The sequence below is a fragment of the Pristiophorus japonicus genome, chromosome 17, assembly GCF_044704955.1.
Source record: "Pristiophorus japonicus isolate sPriJap1 chromosome 17, sPriJap1.hap1, whole genome shotgun sequence".
Classification (NCBI taxonomy): domain Eukaryota; kingdom Metazoa; phylum Chordata; class Chondrichthyes; family Pristiophoridae; genus Pristiophorus; species Pristiophorus japonicus.
Genome location: NC_091993.1, coordinates 98,217,816 through 98,240,312, shown reverse-complemented (window position 1 = coordinate 98,240,312; position 22,497 = coordinate 98,217,816). Strand labels below are relative to the sequence as shown.

General features: G+C 46.3%; 1 protein-coding gene across 1 annotated transcript in view; it reads left to right on the top strand.

Moving 5' to 3' along the window:
- LOC139228009 (chemokine-like protein TAFA-5) overlaps window positions 1–22,497 on the top strand; it is a 507,858-nt gene that overhangs the window by 279,110 nt on the left and 206,251 nt on the right. The gene's annotated exons all lie outside the window — the stretch shown is intronic.

The window sequence follows — 22,497 nt, the reverse complement described above, 5'->3', positions numbered from 1 at the left end:
GAGAGAAGATTTCACCGACAGTGCTCGACCCCTAAAATGTTTGTCTTAGGACCCCAATTTTCATAGCAAAAGGGCCTGCTGCCCAGTGCTGGACTCTTCCAAAGATAGGGTCAGCCGGAACAGAAGCGTGAATGGGGTGGTAAGCTTTTCCCCACCATTTTAGGTGCACTACCGCCCTGTTTCTTCCCAGCAGTGCCAGTGAAAATCCTTCCCCCACTCGAGTTTTAGCAGTGTTCAAAATAAAACTGTGGGGTCCCACATATAGTCCGTGGGCTTCCTCAGCCCGCAGCTCTGCCTCACCCTCCTCCGACTGCCATCGCCTTGGCAATTCCCCCAACTCTTGCATTATGTCGGGGACCATTCCCTTGGGTCCCACCCTGTCTGGCATCTGGCGTCCAGCTCTCGTACCACTACCCATTCCCGTCACCAGCCCTGACATCATGGGCTTCTCAAAATCATTTCCACTTCATGCGGGAAAAAGGTTTTAAAAATGTAAGTAGAGCTTGCCGATTTAAACCAGCCGAGCCTCGCTTCCATTAAGGCTTCTGGGTGTGTCGCCTGCTTCAAGACCACCCCTGATCCTGCCTCAAGTTAAAATTGAGCCCACTGTTTTACTGATTTTTATCTGGGTGTTTTGTGCTACTAGTTTTCCCTGCTGTTTTTTTTTCTTAGGTTTTTTGCACTAAAAATAAAAACTGACAAAACCTTGGCAATAAGAACCGACTTCAATGGTCTTTATATATGGAACACTGGACTGGAGAGAGACAATGCAAAGGGTTTGTGGAGAGTTGGCTTGAATATACAATATACATCAATGATTTAGATGAAGGAATTGAATGTAATATCTCCAAGTTTGCAGATGACACTAAGCTGGGTGGCGGTGTGAGCTGTGAGGAGAATGCTAAGAGGCTGCAGAGTGACTTGGATAGGTTATGTGAGTGGGCAAATGCATGGCAGATGCAGTATAATGTGGATAAATGTGAGGTTATCCACTTTGGTGGCAAAAACAGGAAGACAGAATATCATCTGAATGGTGACAGATTTGGAAAAGGGGAGGTGCAACGAGACCTGGGTGTCAGGGTACATCAGTCATTGAAGTTTGGCATGCAGGAACAGCAGGCGGAGAAGAAGGCAAATGGCATGTTGGCCTTCATAGCTAGAGGATTTGAGTATAGGAGCAGGGAGGTCTTACTGCAGTTATACAGAGCCTTGGTGAGGCCACACCTGGAATATTGTGTTCAATTTAGGACTCCTAATCTGAGGAAGGACATTCTTGCTATTGAGGGAGTACAGCGAAGGTTCACTAGATTGATTCCCATGATGGCAGGACTGACATATGAGGAGAGACTGGATCAACTGGGCTTGTATCCACTGGAGTTTAGAAGAATAAGAGGGGATCTCAAAGAAGCATATAAAGTTCTGACGGGATTGGACAGGTTAGAGGCAGGAAGAATGTTTCCGTTGCTGGGGAGTTCCAGAACCAGGGGTCACAGTCTAAGAATAAGGGGTAAGCCATTTAGGACAGAGATGAGGAGAAACTTCTTCACTCAGAGAGTGGTTAACCTGTGGAATTCTCTACCGCAGAAAGTTATTGAGTCCAGTTCGTTAGCTTTATTTAAAATGGAGTTAGATATGGCCCTTACGGCCAAAGGGATCAAGGGGAATGGAGAGAAAGCAGGAAAGGGGTACTGAGGTTGAATGATCAGCCATGATCTTATTGAATGGCGGTACAGGCTCGAAGGGCCGGATGGCCTGCTCCTGCACCTAATTTCTATGTTTCTATGAATAGCTGGCTGCATCCAACTCCTACAACTGAACCTCACCTTCTACCAAGTTAGGGAATGGGGCAGACTAGGTATGGAGATATTTACAGTCTAGGCCACTAAAGCATCATTGTTGAAGTATTTGTGAGGTGGAAAAAAAGCAAAAATGAATCAAAACTAACTCGAGATATTGACTTTTTTATAATGGTGTAAAGTTCTAATTAAAAACTGAAGCAAATAACGAAATAATCCTTGACTGCAATGAGCCAACACTATTGTAATACTGACTTGGTATCAATGTTTGTATGAAAAATGCCACTAAAGCTATTCAAAGAAAATAGATCAGCTCACTAAATTAGGCCCAAATAATTTTGAAAATATAAAGTGAAATGAAACTGATGCCAGCAAAGTACCAATATAACAGCTGCAAAACTGCCTCTTGTGTCGCAATCCTTTTTATGATTGTGTGTTGACTTGATTATTTTTCTGTGTACCGTAACATTGATTCATTCTCCCTTGAATAGTCTTGCATGAATTTCTAAGTTGTTGATCCAGAGACTGCTGTGTGATGTCGCAAACAACATATTTAAAGCATCATTCAAAAAACAATAAATTATATTTTCAGAAGGAACTGAACAAATTCAATTTTAATCCGAATGACTTTGAAGATGCAAGTTCTCTTGTGTGTGATTTTCACAGAATCTGTAACAGGTTTTATAGTTGGAAGTGGGTGTACTATATATTATGCAGAATATTTATTTTCTTGGGTGGTCGCCTCCCAGGAAATGTTGTTTTTTAATGCTTTACAGGTATTTGATTCATTTTCTTATATTTTGGTGTAGACTCTTTATATATGCATAAATAACTTATGATGTGGAGAAAATTCTCCATAGAATTAAAACACGCAAAATAGAAGTCCCTGGTGGTTGTGAGTTTTATGCAGTGAATAGTTGAACCATTGGGATTATGCCCAGCCACCATCAGCCTGCCAACGCGAGCAGCCAATCAACAGAGCCACCCAAACACCATCAGCAACAGGCAAACCTGGTACATCTTGTGTGCCATCTTGCTGTGTATCCTGGAGTTTATGGGGGATTATGTGCAGAAATTGTTGAAGGTGGTAAGGCAGGTTGAGAAAGCAGTTAAAAAAAAAACATACAGGATCCTGAGCTTTATAAATAGAGGCATAGACTACAAAGTACAAAAGCAAGGAAGTTATGATGACCCTTTATAAAACACTGGTTCGGCCTCAACTGGAGTATTGTGTCCAATTCTGGGCACTGCACTTTAGGAAGGATGTGAAGGTCTCAGAGAGGGTGCAGAAAAGATTTGCAAAAATGGTGCCCGACATGAGGGACTTCAGTTATGTGGTTAGACTGGAGAATCTGGGGTTGTTCTCCTTAGAGCAGAGAGTTGAGAGGAGATTTGATAGAGGTGTTCATGAGGGGTCTAGACAGAATCGATAGAGAGAATCTGTTCCCATTGGCAGAAGGGTAGAAGACCAGAGGACACAGATTTAAGGTGATTGGCAAAAGAACCAAAGGCGATATGAGGGAAAACGTTTTTACGCAGCAAGTGGTTCGGATCTGGAATTCACAGCCTGAAAGGGTGGAGGAGGCAGTTTCAATTGTGGCTTTCAAAAAGGAATTGGTTAAGTACCTGGAGGAAAAAAATTTGCAGGGCTGTGGAGGAGTGGGACTTTCTGAAGTGCTCTTGCAGAGAACCGGCATGGGTTTGATGGTCCAAATGGCTTCCTGTTCTGTAACATTCTAAAACAGGTAATAGATTAAAAAAATAAATACATAGATCAATAAAAGATTTAGGGCGCAAATTTGCACCGCGTCCCGTTTGGAGGCGGTAACCTTCCAGGGCTGGGACATTTATCGCCCGGCCTGGAAGTTCCACCCCCGGCGCAGGATTCGGCCCTTCAACCCCTCAACAGAGGCGGAGCACTAGCGGAGGCGCTCTTCATTCAATGCAAAAGGCAGGAGGCAACAGAGTAGAGTAGCACTGGGGTAAGTGTAAACCACAAGGTGATAGGAAGGGACAATATGTATGAATATAAAGGGGCTGCAGGAGGGGTCAAAACTAAAAATCATGGTGTAAAAACTAGTATTAAAACACTTTACCTAAATGCACGCAGCATTCGAAACAAAGTAAATGAGTTGACGGCACAAATCATTACAAATGGGTATGATTTGGTGGCCATTACTGAAACGTGGTTGCAGGGTGACCAAGACTGGGAATTAAACATACAGGGGTAGCTGACAATTCGGAAAGATAGACAAGAAGGGGAAGGGAGGTGAGGTAGCTCTGTTAATGAAGGATGATATCAGGGCAGTTGTGAGAGACGATATTGGCTCTAATGAACAAAATGTTGACTCATTGTGGGTGGAGATTAGAGATAGTAAGAGGAAAAAGTCACTGGTGGGGGTAGTTTATAGACCCCCAAATAATAACTTCATGGTGAGGCAGACAATAATCAGGGGAATAATGGAGGCATGTGAAAAAGGAACGGTAGTAATCATGGGGGATTTTAACCTACATATCGATTGGTCAAATCAAATCGCACGGGGTAGCCTGGAGGAGGAATTCATAGAATGCATACGGGATTGTTTCTTAGAACGATATGTTACAGAACCTACAAGGGAGCAAGCTATCTTAGATCTGGTCTTGTGTAATGAGACAGGAATAATAAACGATCTCCTAGTAAAAGATCCTCTCGGAATGAGTGATCACAGTATGGTTGAATTTGTAATACAGATTGAGGATGAGGAAGTAGTGTCTCAAACGAGCGTACTATGCTTAAACAAAGGGGGCTACAGTGGGATGAGGGCAGAATTGGCTAAAGTAGACTGGGAACACAGACTAAATGGTGGCACAATTGAAGAACAGTGGAGGACTTTTAAGGAGCTCTTTCATAGTGCTCAACAAAAATATATTCCAGTGAAAAAGAAAGTCGGTAAGAGAAGGGATAATCAGCCGTGGATAACCAAGGAAATAAAGGAGAGTATCAAATTAAAAACCAATGCGTATGAGGTGGCCAAGGTTAGTGGGAAACTAGAAGATTGGGAAAATTTTAAACGACAGCAAAGAATGACTAAGAAAGCAATAAAGAAAGGAAAGATAGATTACGAAAGTAAACTTGCGCAAAACATAAAAACAGATAGTAAAAGCATTTACCGATATATAAAACGGAAAAGAGTGACTAAAGTAAATGTTGGTCCCTTAGAAGATGAGAAGCGGGGTTTAATAATGGGAAATGTAGAAATGGCTGAGACCTTAAACAATTATTTTGTTTCGGTCTTCACAGTGGAAGACACAAAAACCAAACCAAAAATTGCTGGTCACGGGAATGTGGGAAGGGAGGACATTGAGACAATCACTATCACAAGGGAGGTAGTGCTGGACAGGCTAATGGGACTCAAGGTAGACAAGTCCCCTGGTCCTGATGAAATGCATCCCAGGGTATTAAAAGAGATGGCGGAAGTTATAGCAGATGCATTCGTTATAATCTACCAAAATTCTCTGGACTCTGGGGAGGTACCAGCGGATTGGAAAGCAGCTAATGTAACGCCTCTGTTTAAAAAAGGGGGCAGACAAAAGGCAGGTAACTATAGGCCGGTTAGTTTAACATCTGTCGTGGGGAAAATGCTTGAAGCTATCATTAAGGAAGAAATAGCGGGACATCTAGATAGGAAAAGTGCAATCAAGCAGACGCAACATGGATTCATGAAGGGGAAATTATATGTAACTAATTTACTGGAATTCTTTGAGGATATAACGAGCATGGTGGATAGAGGTGTACCGATGGATGTGGTGTATTTAGATTTCCAAAAGGCATTTGATAAGGTGCCACACAAAAGGTTACTGCAGGAGATAAAGGTACGCGGAGTCAGAGGAAATGTATTAGCATGGATCGAGAATTGGCTGGCTAACAGAAAGCAGATAGTCGGGATAAATGGGTCCTTTTCGGGTTGGAAATCGGTGGTTAGTGGTGTGCCACAGGGATCGGTGCTGGGACCACAACTGTTTACAATATGCATAGATGACCTGGAAGAGGGGACAGAGTGTAGTGTAACAAAATTTGCAGATGACACAAAGATTAGTGGGAAAGCGGGTTGTGTAGAGGACACAGAGAGGCTGCAAAGAGATTTAGATAGGTTAAGCGAATGGGCTAAGGTTTGGCAGATAGAACACAATGTCGGAAAATGTGAGGTCATCCACCTTGGAAAAAAAAACAGTTAAAGGGAATATTATTTGAATGGGGAGAAATTACAACATGCTGCGGTGCAGAGGGACCTGGGGGTCCTTGTGCATGAAACTCTTTTTGTGTCCTTGTGCATGAAACTCTTTTTGGAGTTCACCTGCAAAAACATAAAACATTAAACGGTGCCACCCGACCTGGGTGACACTCCAGACATTTACAAGGCCCTTTTTTTTTTTTTTCCCCTTTTTTTTGTTTTTTTTTGTGTTTTTCTTTTTTGTTTTTTTTTTGGGCACTAAAATCACAATTTTCCCCAGTGCCCCCTATAAAAGGGAAGGGGGACACTAAAAGCACTGGCAATTAAAACAAATTAAACTTAAAAACGTAAAATCAAATTAAAATTTGGTTGCCGGGCGTGATGATGCACTCCAGTCCCTCCGGTGCCCACTTCTCGCGGAAGGCCGCGAGCGTACCGGTGGACACCGCGTGCTCCATCTCCAAGGACACCCTGGACCGGATGTAAGAGCGGAAGAGAGGCAGGCAGTCAGGTTGAACGACCCCCTCGACCGCCCGCTGCCTGGACCGGCTGATGGCACCCTTGGCCGTGCCCAGGAGCAGTCCTACGAGGAGGCCTTCGGACCTACCCGCTCCCCTCCGCACAGGGTGCCCAAAGATCAGGAGAGTGGGACTGAAGTGCAGCCAGAATTTCAGGAGCAGCCCCTTCAAATAATAAAACAGGGGCTGCAACCTTGTGCATTCTATAAAAACATGGAACACGGACTCTTCCAGACCGCAGAAATTGCAGGCGGCCTGGGAGTCCGTGAATCGGCTTAAAAATTTGTTGCACGGCACTGCTCCGTGCACCACCCTCCAGGCCAAGTCCCCGATGAATAGTGGGAGGACCCCTGCGTAGAGTGCCCTCCATCGGGGACCCCCGCCTCCTCCGGACGGCAAGATGGTACGCCATGGCGTGTCCGGACGGCCGGCGAGGATGGCAAAGTTGAGGGTGTGCAGGAGCAGCCCGTACAGGAAACCCCTCCGCGCGGAACTGAAAGGCACGGAGGGGATTTCCCCGAGGCGGCTCAAGTTGTGAGGCGCCGGCCCCCGAGGGAGGTTCCGGGGTTTGGCGCCGATGAGGAATTCCGTCCGGACGGGGGTCAGTTCGGACGGGATCTCCCCACGTGCCTGAGCCTCCTCGATGCACCTAACGGAGTCAGGGCCCAGAGCTGTTTTTAGCGACTCGATGGCATCGGCCGCGTGGCGGACGTTGGCAGAATTTAGGCGCCGCGCCAGCGTGTCTGGCGCCATCCAGCCCGCTCCTCCGCCATCGAGCAGGTCCCTGACCCTGGTCACCTCACCAGCCACAGCCCTCTCTTCCGACCGCCACATAAAACCTCGGCCGTGGAGGTACGGATCCTTGTGCATGAATCCCAAAAAAGTTAGTTTGCAGGTGCAGCAGGTAATCAGGAAGGCGAATGGAATGTTGGCCTTCATTGCGAGAGGGATGGAGTACAAAAGCAGGGAGGTCCTGCTGCAACTGTACAGGATATTGGTGAGGCCGCACCTGGAGTACTGCGTGCAGTTTTGGTCACCTTACTTAAGGAAGGATATACTAGCTTTGGAGGGGGTACAGAGACGATTCACTAGGCTGATTCTGGAGATGAGGGGGTTACCTTATGATGATAGATTGAATAGACTGGGTCTTTACTCGTTGGAGTTCAGAAGGATGAGGGGTGATCTTATCGAAACATTTAAAATAATGAAAGGGATAGACAAGATAGAGGCAGAGAGGTTGTTTCCACTGGTCGGGGAGACTAGAACTATGGGGCACAGCCTCAAAATACAGGGGAGCCAATTTAAAACCGAGTTGAGAAGAAATTTCTTCTCTCAGAGGGTTGTGAATCTGTGGAATTCTCTGCCCAAGGAAGCAGTTGAGGCTAGCTCATTGAATGTATTCAAATCACAGATAGATCGATTTTTAACCAATAAGGGAATTAAGGGATTTGGGGAGCAGGTGGGTAAGTGGAGCTGAGTCCACGGCCAGATCAGTCATGATCTTATTGAATGGCGGAGCAGGCTCGAGGGGCTAGATGGCCTACTCCTGTTCCTAATTCTTATGTTCTTATGTTCTCATGGAGGGGCGCACCCGGGGTGGAAGCATGCCGTTGAGTCAAGCGCCGCACTCAGGAGCTCAGCTCCCCACCGGCAACGTCAGCGCTACCCGGTGCGCCACCTAGTGCTACCACCGCAGAATGCCCCTCCCCTTCAATGGCCCAGTGGCAGCCGCCAAAGAGACTGCAGAACGTGCAGTGGCCCTCTTTAATTGAGGGTAGGGAAGAGTAGAATCTGGGAAGGCGCTGAACACCTCGAATTTCTTCGCCAGGAGCAAGCAGAGACCAAGCGCAAACAGCGGAAGAAGCGCACAACAATCCAAACATCCCAACGAAGCGGCCCTTCAACTAATGTCCCCTCACCCACCGTCTGCCCCACCTGTGACAGAGACTGTACGTCCCGCTTCGGACTCATCAGTCACCTGAGAACTCATTTTTAGTGTGGAAGCAAGTCATCCTCAACTCCGAGGGACTTCCTAAGAGAAGAGGGAAGGCAGAGTGATGGGCACTGTGCACGTGCAGAAAGTGCACATTGATAGTGTCCTGCTGATGCCATGAACACAAGCAGGTTATGTCGCTGCTCCAACCATTTCACTTGTCCTAACATAGATTCTAGCCTTTGTGGCACGTGAACAGCTATTAGTTATGATTAGAACCCAGCAACAAAGTTAATATTTTAAACCTCGTCAGTCCAGGAAGAGGGGAGGGTGATTCCTCATATGCTCATGAAAGAAACATGGGTCCTGTAATTCCTGAATTTGGCGAAAGTGGCAATCCTAATTCCACGCATCGAGGGGCTTAGTATATGGCCTGTAATCAATTTCTGCTGGCAATCCGTCCCATTTAGACTCGCAACTGCAAGCCAGCCTGAGAGCCACTCAAGGGGCTGCTCAACTGGGGAAAACCATACAATCACCAGGAAACTCTATAGTCAAAAGTAGTCCCCGGACTTTCCTTTTGCTTTATCAAAAAAAAGTTAGATCTGAAGTCTCTTTAGTAAACAACCCCAACACAACAGACTTTCAATTTATTTAATTATATGGGACTGCTCTAGCTTCTTTGATCAATACACAGAAAAGGTCTTCATCGTGGTTATGATTTGTCTCCAGCTGAGTACAGCTGATGGTTCCACTTTGCAATTAGGAGAAAAACTTAAAAGGGAAGGTTGGTGCTTTCAGAATAGGTCAAAATTACTTTGAAGGAATAAAGTGTCAACATCCATTATCACTTACAACAGGCACAGAATGCTTTGAGGGTTGATGTTACTTCGAGTGTCTATCTGGTGTGCTTTACTCACCACACAACAAAGAGATATTTCTAGACAAAATGTTAGGAACATAGGCCCCAAGTTTCCACATGATTTGCTCCTGATTTTTAGGAGCAACTGGTGTGGAACGGAGTATCTTAGAAATCGGAATTCTCGTCATTTAGTTTGCTCCAGTTCTAGTCAGGTAGAACAGTTTTCACTTTGGAACAGAATTTTTTTTTCAAAAGGGGGCGTGTCCGGCCACTTACGCCTGATTTCAAAGTTTTGTGAGTGAAAAATTACTCCAAACTAACTTAGAATGGAGGAAGTGAAGATTTTTGTACGCTCGAAAAAACCTTGTCTACACTTTAGAAAATCAGGCATAGGTTACAAATCAGGCGTAGGGAATGGTGGGGGGGGGTGTTTAAAGGGAAGTTTACAAACATTAAACACTTCAGTTTTACAAATAAAGAGCTATCATCAATAATAAATGATAAATACATCAATAAATCAACCAATAAATCAATCAAAAAAAATTAATAAGAAATAATTTTTTTTTTAAATCAATAAATAAAACATTTTCTACTTACCGACTGCAGCACCGGGAGCCCTCCAACAGCGTGCTGGGATGCCCCCCTCAGTGTGTCTCTGTCAGTGTCTCTATCTCTCTGTTTGTCTGTGTGTCTCTCATTCTCTGTCTGTCAGTGTCTGTGTTTCTGACAGCGAGGGGAGGGGGAGGAGTGGGGTAGAGGGAGAGATGAGGGGAGCAGAGGGAGGGAAGGGGGAGAAGGGGGAAGGATGGGGGAGAATGGGGAGGGGGGAGAAGGGGGAGGGATGGGGGAGAAGGGGGAGGGGGGAGAAGGGGGAGGGGGGGAGAAGGGAATAAAGGGGAGAAGGGGGAGAAAGGAGATGGGGGGGAGGAGATGGGGGGGGAGGAGATTGGTGGGGGGGGGAGGAGATTGGAGGGGTTGGGGGGGAAGGAGGGGAAGGAGAAGGGGGAGGGAGGCTGAACGGGCCGGGCCCAAGACTTCGGGCAGGGCCCGTCCCCAGCACCAGATTTACAGGTAGGTGGCGTTGGGTCAGGTCGGGGGGGTGGTGGGAGGGAGGTCGGTTCGGGTCGGGGGGAGGGAGGGAGGGAGGGAGAGGGAGGTCAGGTCGGGGGGAGGGAGGGAGGAAGGGAGAGGGAGGTCAGGTCGGGGGGAGGGAGGTCAGGTCGGATCCAGTCCGGAGGCGGTGGGGGGGAACGGGTGTCCGGTCCGGTCTGGGGGCGGGGGGGTGGGGAGCAGGTGTCGGGTCCGGGGGAGGAGGGGGGGAGCGGGTGTCGGGTCCGGTCCGGGGGCGGGGGGGGGGGGAAGCGGCTGTCGGGTCCGGTCCAGGGGCGGGGGGGGGGGGGCGCGGGTGTTGGGTCCGGTCCGGGGGCGGGGGCGGGAAGCGGGAGTCGAGTCGGGTCGGGAGGAAGCAGGAGCTGGCCGTGGGAGGAGCCTTATTCATGCAGCCCCAGTGAGGCCATTCGGCCAGGGCTAGGGGCTGCGTGCTTCGGGCCCCTCCCACACAGTTTCGGGCGCCTGGAGCTACTGCACTTGCCCACTGTCGCGCGCATGTGCAGAGGTCCCGGAATTGTTTTCAGCGCAGGGATCTGGCTCCGCCCCCTACAGCGCATGCTGCGCTGCGCCGAGGGCCAGAGGACATGCAGGGAGGTGGAGAATACGGAGGGTTTTTTTAGGCGCACTTTGTGGCGCGAAAAACGGGCGTCCAGGTCGGGACTACACCGTTCTAGGCACGGCTCGAAACTTGGGCTCGATGTAACAGGAATTGTCCATTCAGCCCCTCGAGCCTGTTCTGCCATTCAATTAGATCATGGCTGATCTGTTCCTCAATTCAATTTACCTACCCCATTATTCCACATCGCTCGATACCTCAATTCGTTTAGCATTCACAACCCTTTTGAGCGTGAGTTCCAGATTTCATAAAAAAGTGCTTTTTTGTTTAATTCCTATCTGGCCTGGCTATAATGTATCCTTTTGCCTCACAACTTCATCCCTTTTGTCATTTAATCGCTCCTGCCTTCCACCCTATCACTGACCTTCTCTTTTGTTCTTTCCTTCCACCCCCTGTCCCGTCCCGCGCCCCCCCCACCCACTGCCACCCCTGCCACACACACACGCACACTCCTCCCTCCCCTTCCCTGCCTCTGTACTTGTTTAAAACTTGTTACATCTCTAACTTTTTCCAGTTCTGGTGAAAGATCATTGACCAAAAACATTAACTTTGTTTCTCTCTCATCAGATCTTGCCTGACCTGCTGAGTATTTTTCGCATTTTCTGTGTTTATTTCAGATTTCCAGCATTTGCCATACTTTGTTTTTGTATATCTTTCCTGAGGCTTAGTACCCCAAACTGAGCACAGTTACCCTTAAAGGGTCTGACCAATGTTCCTATTAAGTCCTTTGTCTATGATTTATGTTAATTTGGCACAGTTTGTCTGGTCTCAGTTTTATGACACTATCCAAGCTGATTATCCTCCTGCGTTTCTCATACTCGGGCCACAGAAAGTCCACATGCTCTTTCCACTGGTTATTCTGTGACTGCTCTCAGCCATGCTGCTAACTGTTACGCAATGGTACTTCCCCAGTTGTGGCTCAGTGGGTAGCACGCTCGCTTCTGAGTCAGAAGGTTGTGGGTTCAAGTCTCACTTCAGGGGCTTGAGCACAAACAAATCTAGGCTACCAGTGCAGTGCTGAGGGAGTGCTGCACTGTCGGAGGTGCTGTCTTTTGGATGAGACGTTAAACCGAGATCCCATCTCAAGTGGACGTAAAAGATCCCATGGCACTATTTCGAAGAAGAGCAGGAGGAGTTATCCCTGGTGCCCTGGCCACTATTTATGGATGCATCTATTTGTACTAACTGAATTCCAGTCAGGAGACGCATGTGCAGAAGAGAGACTGAGTGCAAATAGTTACGCTGAATATTTATCCCACAAACAACATAACAAAAAAACAGATTACCTGGTCAGCATCACATTGCTGTTTGTGGGAATTTGCTGTGCGCAAATTGGCTGCCGCGGTTCCTACATTACAGCAATGACTACACTTTAAGAGGTTGTAATGTGCTGTGAGACACCAGTGGTAGTGAAAGGCGTTATATAAATCCAAGTCTTTCTCTCTTCTTTCTTGTATCCTTAAGTTTCTCAGTATCAGTCTTGTGCTTGTTTCACGTGTTCTCACTCCCAATCCCACACTAATCAGTCTCATCCATCAACTTCAACGGGTCTGTAGTACTCTTGGCCCTGTCCCTCACATGTTATTCTCTATTGACAGTTGTTAGTGAAAAAGTTGATTTACTAAGATAGAGTTATATCATTTTGGCAACGATATCTAAGTGATAGATTAAAGTTTCTGATCATTTTACCATAATGGGAGTGATTTTACTCAACATACGTAACTACAATACAAGTTAAAATGTTTGCCCATTTTTTTACATATTTCAGAAATATTTTCTAGAAACTTGAGTCAGGTCATATATGCTAAAACTAATATAACTAAATAACCAACCAGCTACATAATCGGTATGAATAAACCAGCTGTGACTTGTTCAGCTTTTATGAGAAATGGAAGGAAACCATAAGATATAGGGCTCAATTTTCCACGTGGGTGATTTTTGGCGCAGTTGAAGAGGTACATACACTTTTTTAGTGGCCCAAATGCACCAAAAAAAAATCCAAGTTTCGCCGGAGTTAACTTTGAATTTGGAGCAGCACAGATTGGCCTTAAGCTTTGTGGGTGGAGCTTAAGGCCTGTGCCAAAAACTGTTGTTGCTAGGGTAACGAGGGACGCTCAGAAGGGCTGAGGTTGGAAACTGAAAAAGGGCTGAGGCTGAGCTGGAAACTAAAGCCGGTGCGGGGTCCTTTTGGCCCAGGAAGGCAGCGGGCCGGCCCGCACCTAACCCAGGCCGAAATGACCCACCCTGCCTCATCTACCTGCCCCGGCTTCAGCTCCACTGACCAATGGCGTCTTCTCTCCGCCGATTTTGTCTTCTCTGCGCCAATTTCCTTAAGTGTAGGGAAGGTTTTTCACAAGCATGCAGTGCGCCGTTTTAGAAAAAAAATCGTACTTGGCCAAACTCGCTTAAATGGCCAGAAGTGGCGCACATGGCAGGTTCCGCTCCCAGTGACGTAAAAAAATCGGACGTCCCTACTTTAGAACGGTGCAGAAACTTTGGCCAAATTTGCAGATTATTGTCTGCTCCAAAAAAAAGCTGCATGCGCCAAAAGAACAGCGCAGAATGGTGGCCATAATTGAGTCCATACAGTGTACGGTAGTGTAGTGGTTATGTTACCGGACTAATACTCCCAAGGCCTGGACGAATAATTCAAAGAACATGAGTTCAAATCCCATGGCAGTTTGAGAATTTGAATTCAAGATCTATAAATCATAATCGATGGTGAAATGGAAATTTAAAAAACTGGTGCCAATAAACGTGATCGTGGAGCTTTCAGATTGTCGTAAAAATCCAACTAGTTCATTATTGACCTGCCGTCCTCATCTGGAGTGGCCTATATGGCCTATATATAACTCCAGTCCAACACCAATGTGGATGCCCTCTAAAAAGGCAAATTAACACCACTACCTTCACAGGGCAACAAGGGATGGGCACTAAGTGCCAGCCTTGCCAGCGATGTCCACGTCCTGAGAATGTGAAGCAAGATTTATGGATGAAGATCTACAAATCATAATAGATTATGAAATGTTCTCTGCAAATTGAAGGGGTAAGCCTGGAAGGTGAAGCAAGCAAGGGAAGCCATCACACACACACCAGACAATTCTGGAAGGATATCTGGAAAATGATGTCAGACTTGAAGAAAAATTCTAAGGTGAGAAATGAGAATGAATGTGAAATACTATATTCTCTCATACATGGAGAGTGCCACTTATGTAGGTCGCCAAAAATGTCAACCAATATGTTAGAAGTGTCAAATGAGTTTGCTTACGTACCTTGGTATATGTAACACAAATATATCCATAACTTTTTGCAAATGCAACAACAAAAACTTGTTTTTATATAGCACCTTTTAATGTAGTAAAAGGTCCCAAGGCACTTCACAGGAGTATTATAAGACAAAAAAAATTGACTTAAGGAGAAATTAGGGCAGGTGACCAAAAGCTTGGTCAAAGAGGTAAGATTTAAGGTGCGTCTTAAAGGAGGAAAGAGAGGTCGAGAGGCGGAGAGGTTTAGGCAGGGAATTCGAGTTTAGGACCTAAGCAACAGAAGGCATGGCCACCAATGGTCGAGCGATTATAATCAGGGATGCTCAAGAGGGCAGAATTTGAGGAGCGCAGACATCTCAGGAGGTTGTGGGGCTGGAGGAGATTACAGAGACCGGGAGGGGCGAGGCAATGGAGTGATTTGAAAACTAGGATGAGAATTTTGAAATTGCTTAACCATGACCTTGACTAGATTTCAAATGCAACACAAAAGGAAGTATTAAGAATGGTTGAGAAAAGCACAAGAGGCTCAAAAAGCAGAACCTCGTAATATGTAATGAAAAAGATTGAAGGCTGCCAATATTTATTGACATATAAAGCTGACAATTGCAATGCACTTAAGCATCTAACACACTTTCTGTAGCCAAGGTATTCTATGCTGAGGTAAGGTATTCATGAAATATAAAGCTGCTGCCTAAAATACACAGCACAAAATATTTGCACAATCAATTCATTAACCTCTTAAAGAGAAAAGCTGCCACCTTTTGCGGGCACAAAGCACAAATGGGTGGAGAGACTCAGTAAACCAAAGCTCTGAAACTCTGAACATACTGCAGTGTCGGTCATCAACTGAGAGGTTGTGCACACTGAAGCAGAGGACAACTCTCCAGGTCTTTATAATTATTGTATACACTCTCTGCGCAAATTAATTACAGTAAGTGTAAAGTAGTGTGATATTGTTTGTGATAGGTACTGCCTGTGCAGCAACAACACGCCTAACTAAGTATATTGATTTACCATGTACTCTTTTCTTCTTAAGGACCTTGCACCAGCAAGTCAGGTCCTCTCACCGAAAAGCCTCATCACCTCATTGAGCATTATGATCACTTCAAGCCCACCAGCAGAAAGACACCCTCCAGGGGGTTTTAAGTGATTTAGAAAGGGAAGTGCTAACATATGGAAGCAGTGGAGATGGTGGCTGTAAAAGGGATGGCTGAGCTGAATAGAGACCTAGCATTGCCATGGGGTCTACTGAATTGCTTTGTGATTCTGACCTCATGGAGCCAGCTATGAGATGATAGTTACCTTAGGAACACAAATTGGTGCAACATGCACTTGCCTTGTTGTGGAGCATTACACATTAAGCTGGTAAAGCTGGCCAATATTGTTCAGCAAAGCTTCTTTTCACTGCAGTTTGCCACTGAGTAACATACAGCATCGATGGCATCTGTGGGGGAGACCTCAGACATAGGTGTGGGGAATGTTCCCCTTGATACTCTCACAGCAGGGGGTGATTTACATCTTCTCCATCTGGGCGGTACATTGGTGGATTGGATTGTCTACCTGTTTGAGCTTCTGCTCGATTTGCGATCCATTGAAAACCATGTGATAGATTCTAAGGCCTAGAAATTGGCCTCCTTAGTGCCTACCCTTATTGCTTTGGGGGAGGGCGTGATAACGGGGCAATAAGCACTTACCAACCAGGCGCGGTGAGAAGATTGACTCCCGCCATATTCGGTAGGAGTTTTGTGGCGGCACTTTGGCGTTGCACCTCAATCTGCTTCGCCCGGAGATCGTGACGTCATCGCCATGTGCATCACCCCGGTGGCGCCCCGAACCCGAAGTTTGGTTATATCCCCTGCAGCATCGCCGGGCGAAAACACCGACAGCTGCAGGAGGCGTTCATCGGGAGGTCGGGCGCTTCAGGGACGATGCTTAAAGGCGAGATGGTGAGGTAAGTGATAAAAACTTTACATTGCTCGCTATGAATTTTTATTTTGAGTTTCTCCCCTACGATCGATCAGCCCGGCACTCTGCTGCAGTGCATCGGGCTGATCAGGCCAGATCGCGGCTGCCGTCGGGGAGCAGATAAGTTCCTTTTTGCTGAGCTTGCAGTGATGGCCCTTCCCTTTAAGGGAGGGAAGGAGCCTTCCAACGTGGCAGCGCGACACGGCCCATTGTGCACCTTCTGCCCTGCCTGCTGCCTCTTGCACTCCAGGAAGGACGTGGAGTGCTTGATTTAGTGTTCCATTTCCTTCCAGGTACGCAAACAGGTGAATTTTTTAAAAGATAGAAAACATTAGCACCTGCCGCTAATTTTTCTAACTTTTAAAAGTTAGCACTCCCGAATTTCTCCCGGTTACTTTTGTTGACCAACCGACAGAATATGCTAACCACTTTCCTGGTCCAACAGCGAAGAGGCGGTGGTATTCTGAGACCCGGACTTCATTTAAAAAGCCCCGATGCAGCTGACTGGATTCGGGCTAGCCCAATATCAGGTGGCCCGGTAGCAAGGTAAGGCCTGGGTGGGTTAGCGAACGTGGAGTATGGAGGTGGGGTGGCACTCTTGCTTCTCCTGGTCCCGCAAAAATAATTAAAATTTACCCTTCTAGGGATTCTTCAGCTCTATCGTTAGTAAAATTGGTCAGACAGTATATGGCAGACACTGGTCAATTCTATAATAGCAATTGGAGTCCGATGTATTTCATTGGACCTCGATTTGCACATTAAAAATGGCATATTGCCTGAAACTGATGAATGCTTTGTCAATCCAGTGTAAAACTGGCAGTGGCCAGGGCATCAGTGTAACCAAGGCAGTAAATCTATCAACCCTATAGAGAAGCCATTATGTTTCCGTTAATGGCGAGTTAAAATTAGCCCCGGTGGAATTAAATTTGGGTGAGTTCTATAAAGTGAAGACAATCTGCTCTCATAGGTTCTGGCCCAGGCAGCAAACTTGAAAATTCCCCCCAGTTGCAGAAGTAAGGATGTGGCCTCCAGCATTGTTGTGCAGCTGGACGCACTTTAACAGGTGAGTTGTGCCATCATTGCCAGTCTCCACAGGACAAGTGACATGGGAGACTCCTAAAACATAGACCACAATGCCCAATATCTTAGCCAGAATATGACTGGTTATTACTAGAACATTAGCATCACCATTTGGCTCTGTTGCACTCAAAGTTGCCAGGTGACCCACCAACTTGTCTGTAGCAGACGCATCGAAAAAACTTTGCATCTACTCCTACTAGCAGTTCATCACATAGGAGGAACAGTAAACTTCAGCATTTTTTAAACACAATAACTATCAATCGCCTGGATGGGATGGAGAGGAATTTTCCCAGATTTTTTTCCCCCAATTGGCCTGGGTTTTTTAAATGTTTTTTTGCCTCTTCCAGGAGATCACATGGCTCCGGTTGGGGCGGAGTGTAGAATGTTGCGGTGCAGGGGGTGTCGCAGTTGTGTGGGGTGGACTGGTTGGGCCGGATGCTCTTTACCTTTCCACCATTGTTTATTGTTCATAGGTTCATATTTAACCTTCAGGGCTGCTGACGGAGTGCCGTGTGGCTCTTTTTTGGCGGCATGGACACGATGGGTCGAAATGGCCTCCTTCTGCGCTGTAGATTTCTATGTTTCTAACTATCTGCTTAATGAATGTCCTGCCACTGAAATGTGCATCCGATATACACTTCCTGCAAACAGTATATATCGGGTACACAGCAATGGTTGGTGCCAGTAACACATATACAGGGTATTGGTGAGGCCACACCTGGAATACTGCGTGCAGTTTTGGTTTCCATATTTAAGAAAGGATATACTTGCTTTGGAGGCAGTTCAGAGAAGGTTCACTAGGTTGATTCCGGAGATGAGGGAGTTGACTTATGAGGAAAGGTTGAGTAGGTTGGGCCTCTACTCATTGGAATTCAGAAGAATGAGAGGTGATCTTATCGAAACGTATAAGATTATGAGGGGGCTTGACAAGGTGGATGCAGTGAGCATGTTTCCACTGATAGAGGAGACTAGAGCTAGGGAGCATAATCTTAGAATAAGGGGCTGCCCATTTAAAACTGAGATGAGGAGAAATTTCTTCTCTGAGGGTTGTAAATCTGTGGAATTCGCTGCCTCAGAGAGCTGTGGAGGTCATTGAATAAATTTAAGACAGAGATAGACAGTTTCTTAACCACTAAGGGGTTATGGGGAGCGGAGAGGGAAGTGGACCTGAGTCCATGACCGTATTAAATGGCTCATGGGGCCATATGGCCAACTCCTGCTCCTATTTTTTATGTTTCTTATATCTCTGCAGAACACAACCATCAACTTCCCCCAGGGATAAGTAGGGAATCCATGATTATCTTAAGATATGGACGTTGTGGGCACACTCTGGATACCATGCACCCACAGGCATAATGATTTGGCTGTGGACTCTCACCACTTTTATCACTCCTGGTAACCTTGTACTAATATTGTTCCTTGGTTTCAAGACTGGTTCTAGCAGATGGCATAATTTATCTATGGTTTCCTAGCTGAAGTGTGGCCTCCTTATAAGACGTGCTTTGATTGCTGCTGGTTGTAAATATTTCTGGGGTAAGAGTGGATCATGGTCGTCCTCTTCCTATAGCCCCATTGTTCTTTGGCCTCGAGACATCTAGCAAAGTAATATTTATTGATGCAGCCTTGTTGCTTTGTGGACTGAAATGCTGCAAAATTGGGCAGTAACAGTCGCGAGGCAGGAGTTCCTGTGGCAGACGTAGAAGTCCCACCCCACGACCTATATTCAGGTTACCACCGCCCCCCCCCCCTCCCCTCGCCCCCGAGCGGAAGTGCTGCGGAAGATATTACGCTGCACCACTTGGTGAGAGGAGCGGAGTGCAAAGCCACGCAAAGTTCGTAGCGCTACACGGTGGGACGCATGGCGCTGGCGAGTAGACAGGACCCACCCCTTCATTAAAAGGGAGGGCCAAGCTACCAACTCTGCAGGCAGAAAATGGGGCCATCGCTGGACCACCAGGGAGCGGGGTGCCGTGGCAACAGCCCGGCACACAAGCGGAGTGCCGGGCTGCAAGATCGCGGCATGAAGCCTCGCGATCAACCAACAAGAAAGCCGCGACTGGTAAGTCGGCCATTGTTTTTTCTTGCCGCACATCTCCTTTAATTATCACCCCACGGAAGGTCCAGGGGGCCAATATTTCACTCTGGGGCAAAAACGGGTCGTTGCACACGGTGATGACATTGTCATCGCCTGTGGAGCAGATTTGCACGGGAGTTGGCAGCAGTGCCACACCCGGGTGAAAAGTTGTTTGCACCCCGTTAACTCCCACTGGGGGTTCTAATAGGAGGTGCAAACGCCACAAATTTTTCCCCTAAATAGTTGGGTCGGACTTTATAATATCTCCTGTTCAGCTTCTGGAACTGTACACAAGTATAGAATCATAGAATGGTTACAGCACAGAAGGAGACTATTCAGCCCGTTGAGCCCATGCCGGCTCTCTGTAAGAGTACCTCAGCTATTCTCACTCCCCCGCCATTTCCCAGTAGCCCTGCAATTTTCTTTCCTTCAGGTACTTAACCAATTCCCTTTTGAAAGCCACCATTGAATCTGCCCCCACCACCCTTTCAGACAGTGCATTCCAAATCCTAACCACTCGCTGTGAATAAAAGTTTTTCCCCATGTTGCCTTTGGTTCGTGAGCCAATCACATTAAATCTGTGTCCTCTGATTCCCGACCTTTCCGCCAATGGAAACAGTTTCTCTCTATCTACTCTAGACCCCGCATGATTTTAAGCACCTCTATCAAATCTCCTCTCAATCTTCTCTGCTCTAAGGAGAACAAGCCTTTGTAAGAGTTAATTCCTTCAGATGAAGAGGCGAGTATTAGGAGAGAGAAAAAATTGTGGAGAAAATACAGGATTCACACATTCTCTGTAAATAAAGAAAATATTAAAAGCTAAAGCCACAAAAATTGTCTGAGACAGAGGGGCTTTGATGAAATCTAATGGATAACTATCACTGATATTTACTTCCCATTATCATCCCCTTAAGATCAACTCAAGGGATATTTTAATGTAATATCAGCTCATCTCTCAAGACCAACAGTCTGATCGGTAAAATTGATTGTTATATTTGTAAATAAAATAATAAAGAAGTAATCTGATTGGGCAGAAGAGCAACCATTAGTGCCCCTTCACAGCCGCAGAGAGCACCCTTTCAATTCATTGTGCGAATATATTTGACATTTTTAGTCAATGAAAATCTCCTTACTGATATCATTAGAGGAGACTCCCAGCATGTTTCACATTAGAATGGGGGATCTAAAGCTAATTAAAGCCTTTAATCAGCTTGTGTCTGCAATTTCAACATGAAACATCCCGGAACATTTGTTACATTCTACCTGTATTAGCACTTACCCAATAGCACTTATTTTCTCAATTAAGAACCTTGGGCATTAGCCAAAATGACGATTGTGTCTAAAAACCTTTAGATTTCTTAGTGCAGATGCCTTTTTCCCAACAGTTTTCTCACATTTATGGCTGGAGTACAGTTTTTATAAACAGGTCGAGTCGCTTAGGAACTGAATCCTCCATCTGGCGTGGGCAGGTTTAAGAAATAACTGAAGTGTAAAGAATACACTGTGTTCTCACATCACCTCAGAAGGCAGACAAATGATTCACTGCTAGAACGTTTGCATAAAGGCTACATGACTTGGTTAGTTTTATTTACAGATAAATCGCCATATTGAAACAAAAACACATAGCAAGGTACCAATCACAAGAACAACTGCCATTTATATAGCGCTTTTAACATAGGAAAATGCTCCAAGGCGCTTCACAGCAGAGCTATCAAACAAAATTTTGCACCAAGCTGTCTAAACCTAAATAGCAATTTTCAATGGAATTCTTACTGGTTTAGCTATCAGGAGAACCACAGCTATCTGCAACCCTGACTGTGAAGCAGTGTACATTTCTACATTAGATCTGCCCTCAGACTTTAAGATGACTTTTAACTCAATTTGTTTTAGAATACAAAACCCTTGTCTCATTACTAGCCTTCCTCGACATACCAGTTGCAAATAATGGCTTTTTCATTGCAGCTGTGCCTAGAATTACCACATAAAATATCCCAGTCCTTTTAAGGAAGCAATAATTTGATTAATTTGAAGCAAGGCTACTGGGGTTGTAAAAAAATCTATTTATCTCTGTGCAGCCAATTCAGTCTCCCAAAGAAGTACTTAGACAACAGCAAAATACTGCGGATGCTAGAAATCTGAAATAAAAAAAGCAAATGTGGGAAACACTCAGCGGTCAGGCAACATCTGTGGAGAGAGAGCTAAAGTTTCAGATCGATGACCTTTCATCAGAACTGGAAGAAATGAGAGATTTAACAGTTTATAAGCAAGTACAGAGCCTGGAAAAAAGGGAGAGGTAAGGAAACAACAAAAAGGAGGCCCTAAGGGGAGTACTTAGACACTATGTTTAGGATAACTTTAAAATGGATAGAAATTGCCCTTCACAGGAAACGGGGTGCACCTACCATTTTTGAAGTGTTCTAGTTGCTGCAATGGATACGGCGGCCTATCCGACAAAATTCAGCTCCTCTGGGTTTTTTTCCAACGGGGTGGGAACGGAGCACAGTGGCCATCACTAGCAGGGTGGAAGTGGGGGCGGGACGGAGTGTCAGTCATCGTGCTGGCGCGTCACAACATCTCTCTCCTTCAGTTAAAGGGGAGAGCTGCTGCGAACTCTGCAGCCACTTTAGTGGCAAACACTGGGCCGTCAGGGAGGATTTCAGCTGGGCCAGTGGTGTGGCACCCAAGAGTGGGTGCCAGGCTGTTGGCGGCCCGGCCGAACCCGGGGACTTAATTGTCGGGCCGACCTAGCAGTTGGCCGACAAAAACAAATCACATGGCGGCCGCGGCGGTGCGCCCTCCCCTTTAAGGGAAGCCGTGCCCCCATTTCACATAGAGTGCACCGACAGCAAAAGCTGTTGGGGGCACTGGCCAGCAGTGGGGCTGCTCCTGCGGGCCATTTTCGGGTAAGGGGCAAATACGTGAGGGCGATTTCACGAGGGGCACCCCGCCAGAGAGTAAGGGGTCGGCATGTGCACGTCGCTGCAGGAAAACGGGCGGAGCAGTCCCTGCGTACTGTGAATCTCTCCATAAGCATCTGGAGGGAATCATGGGAAAGTCTGGGTGCAG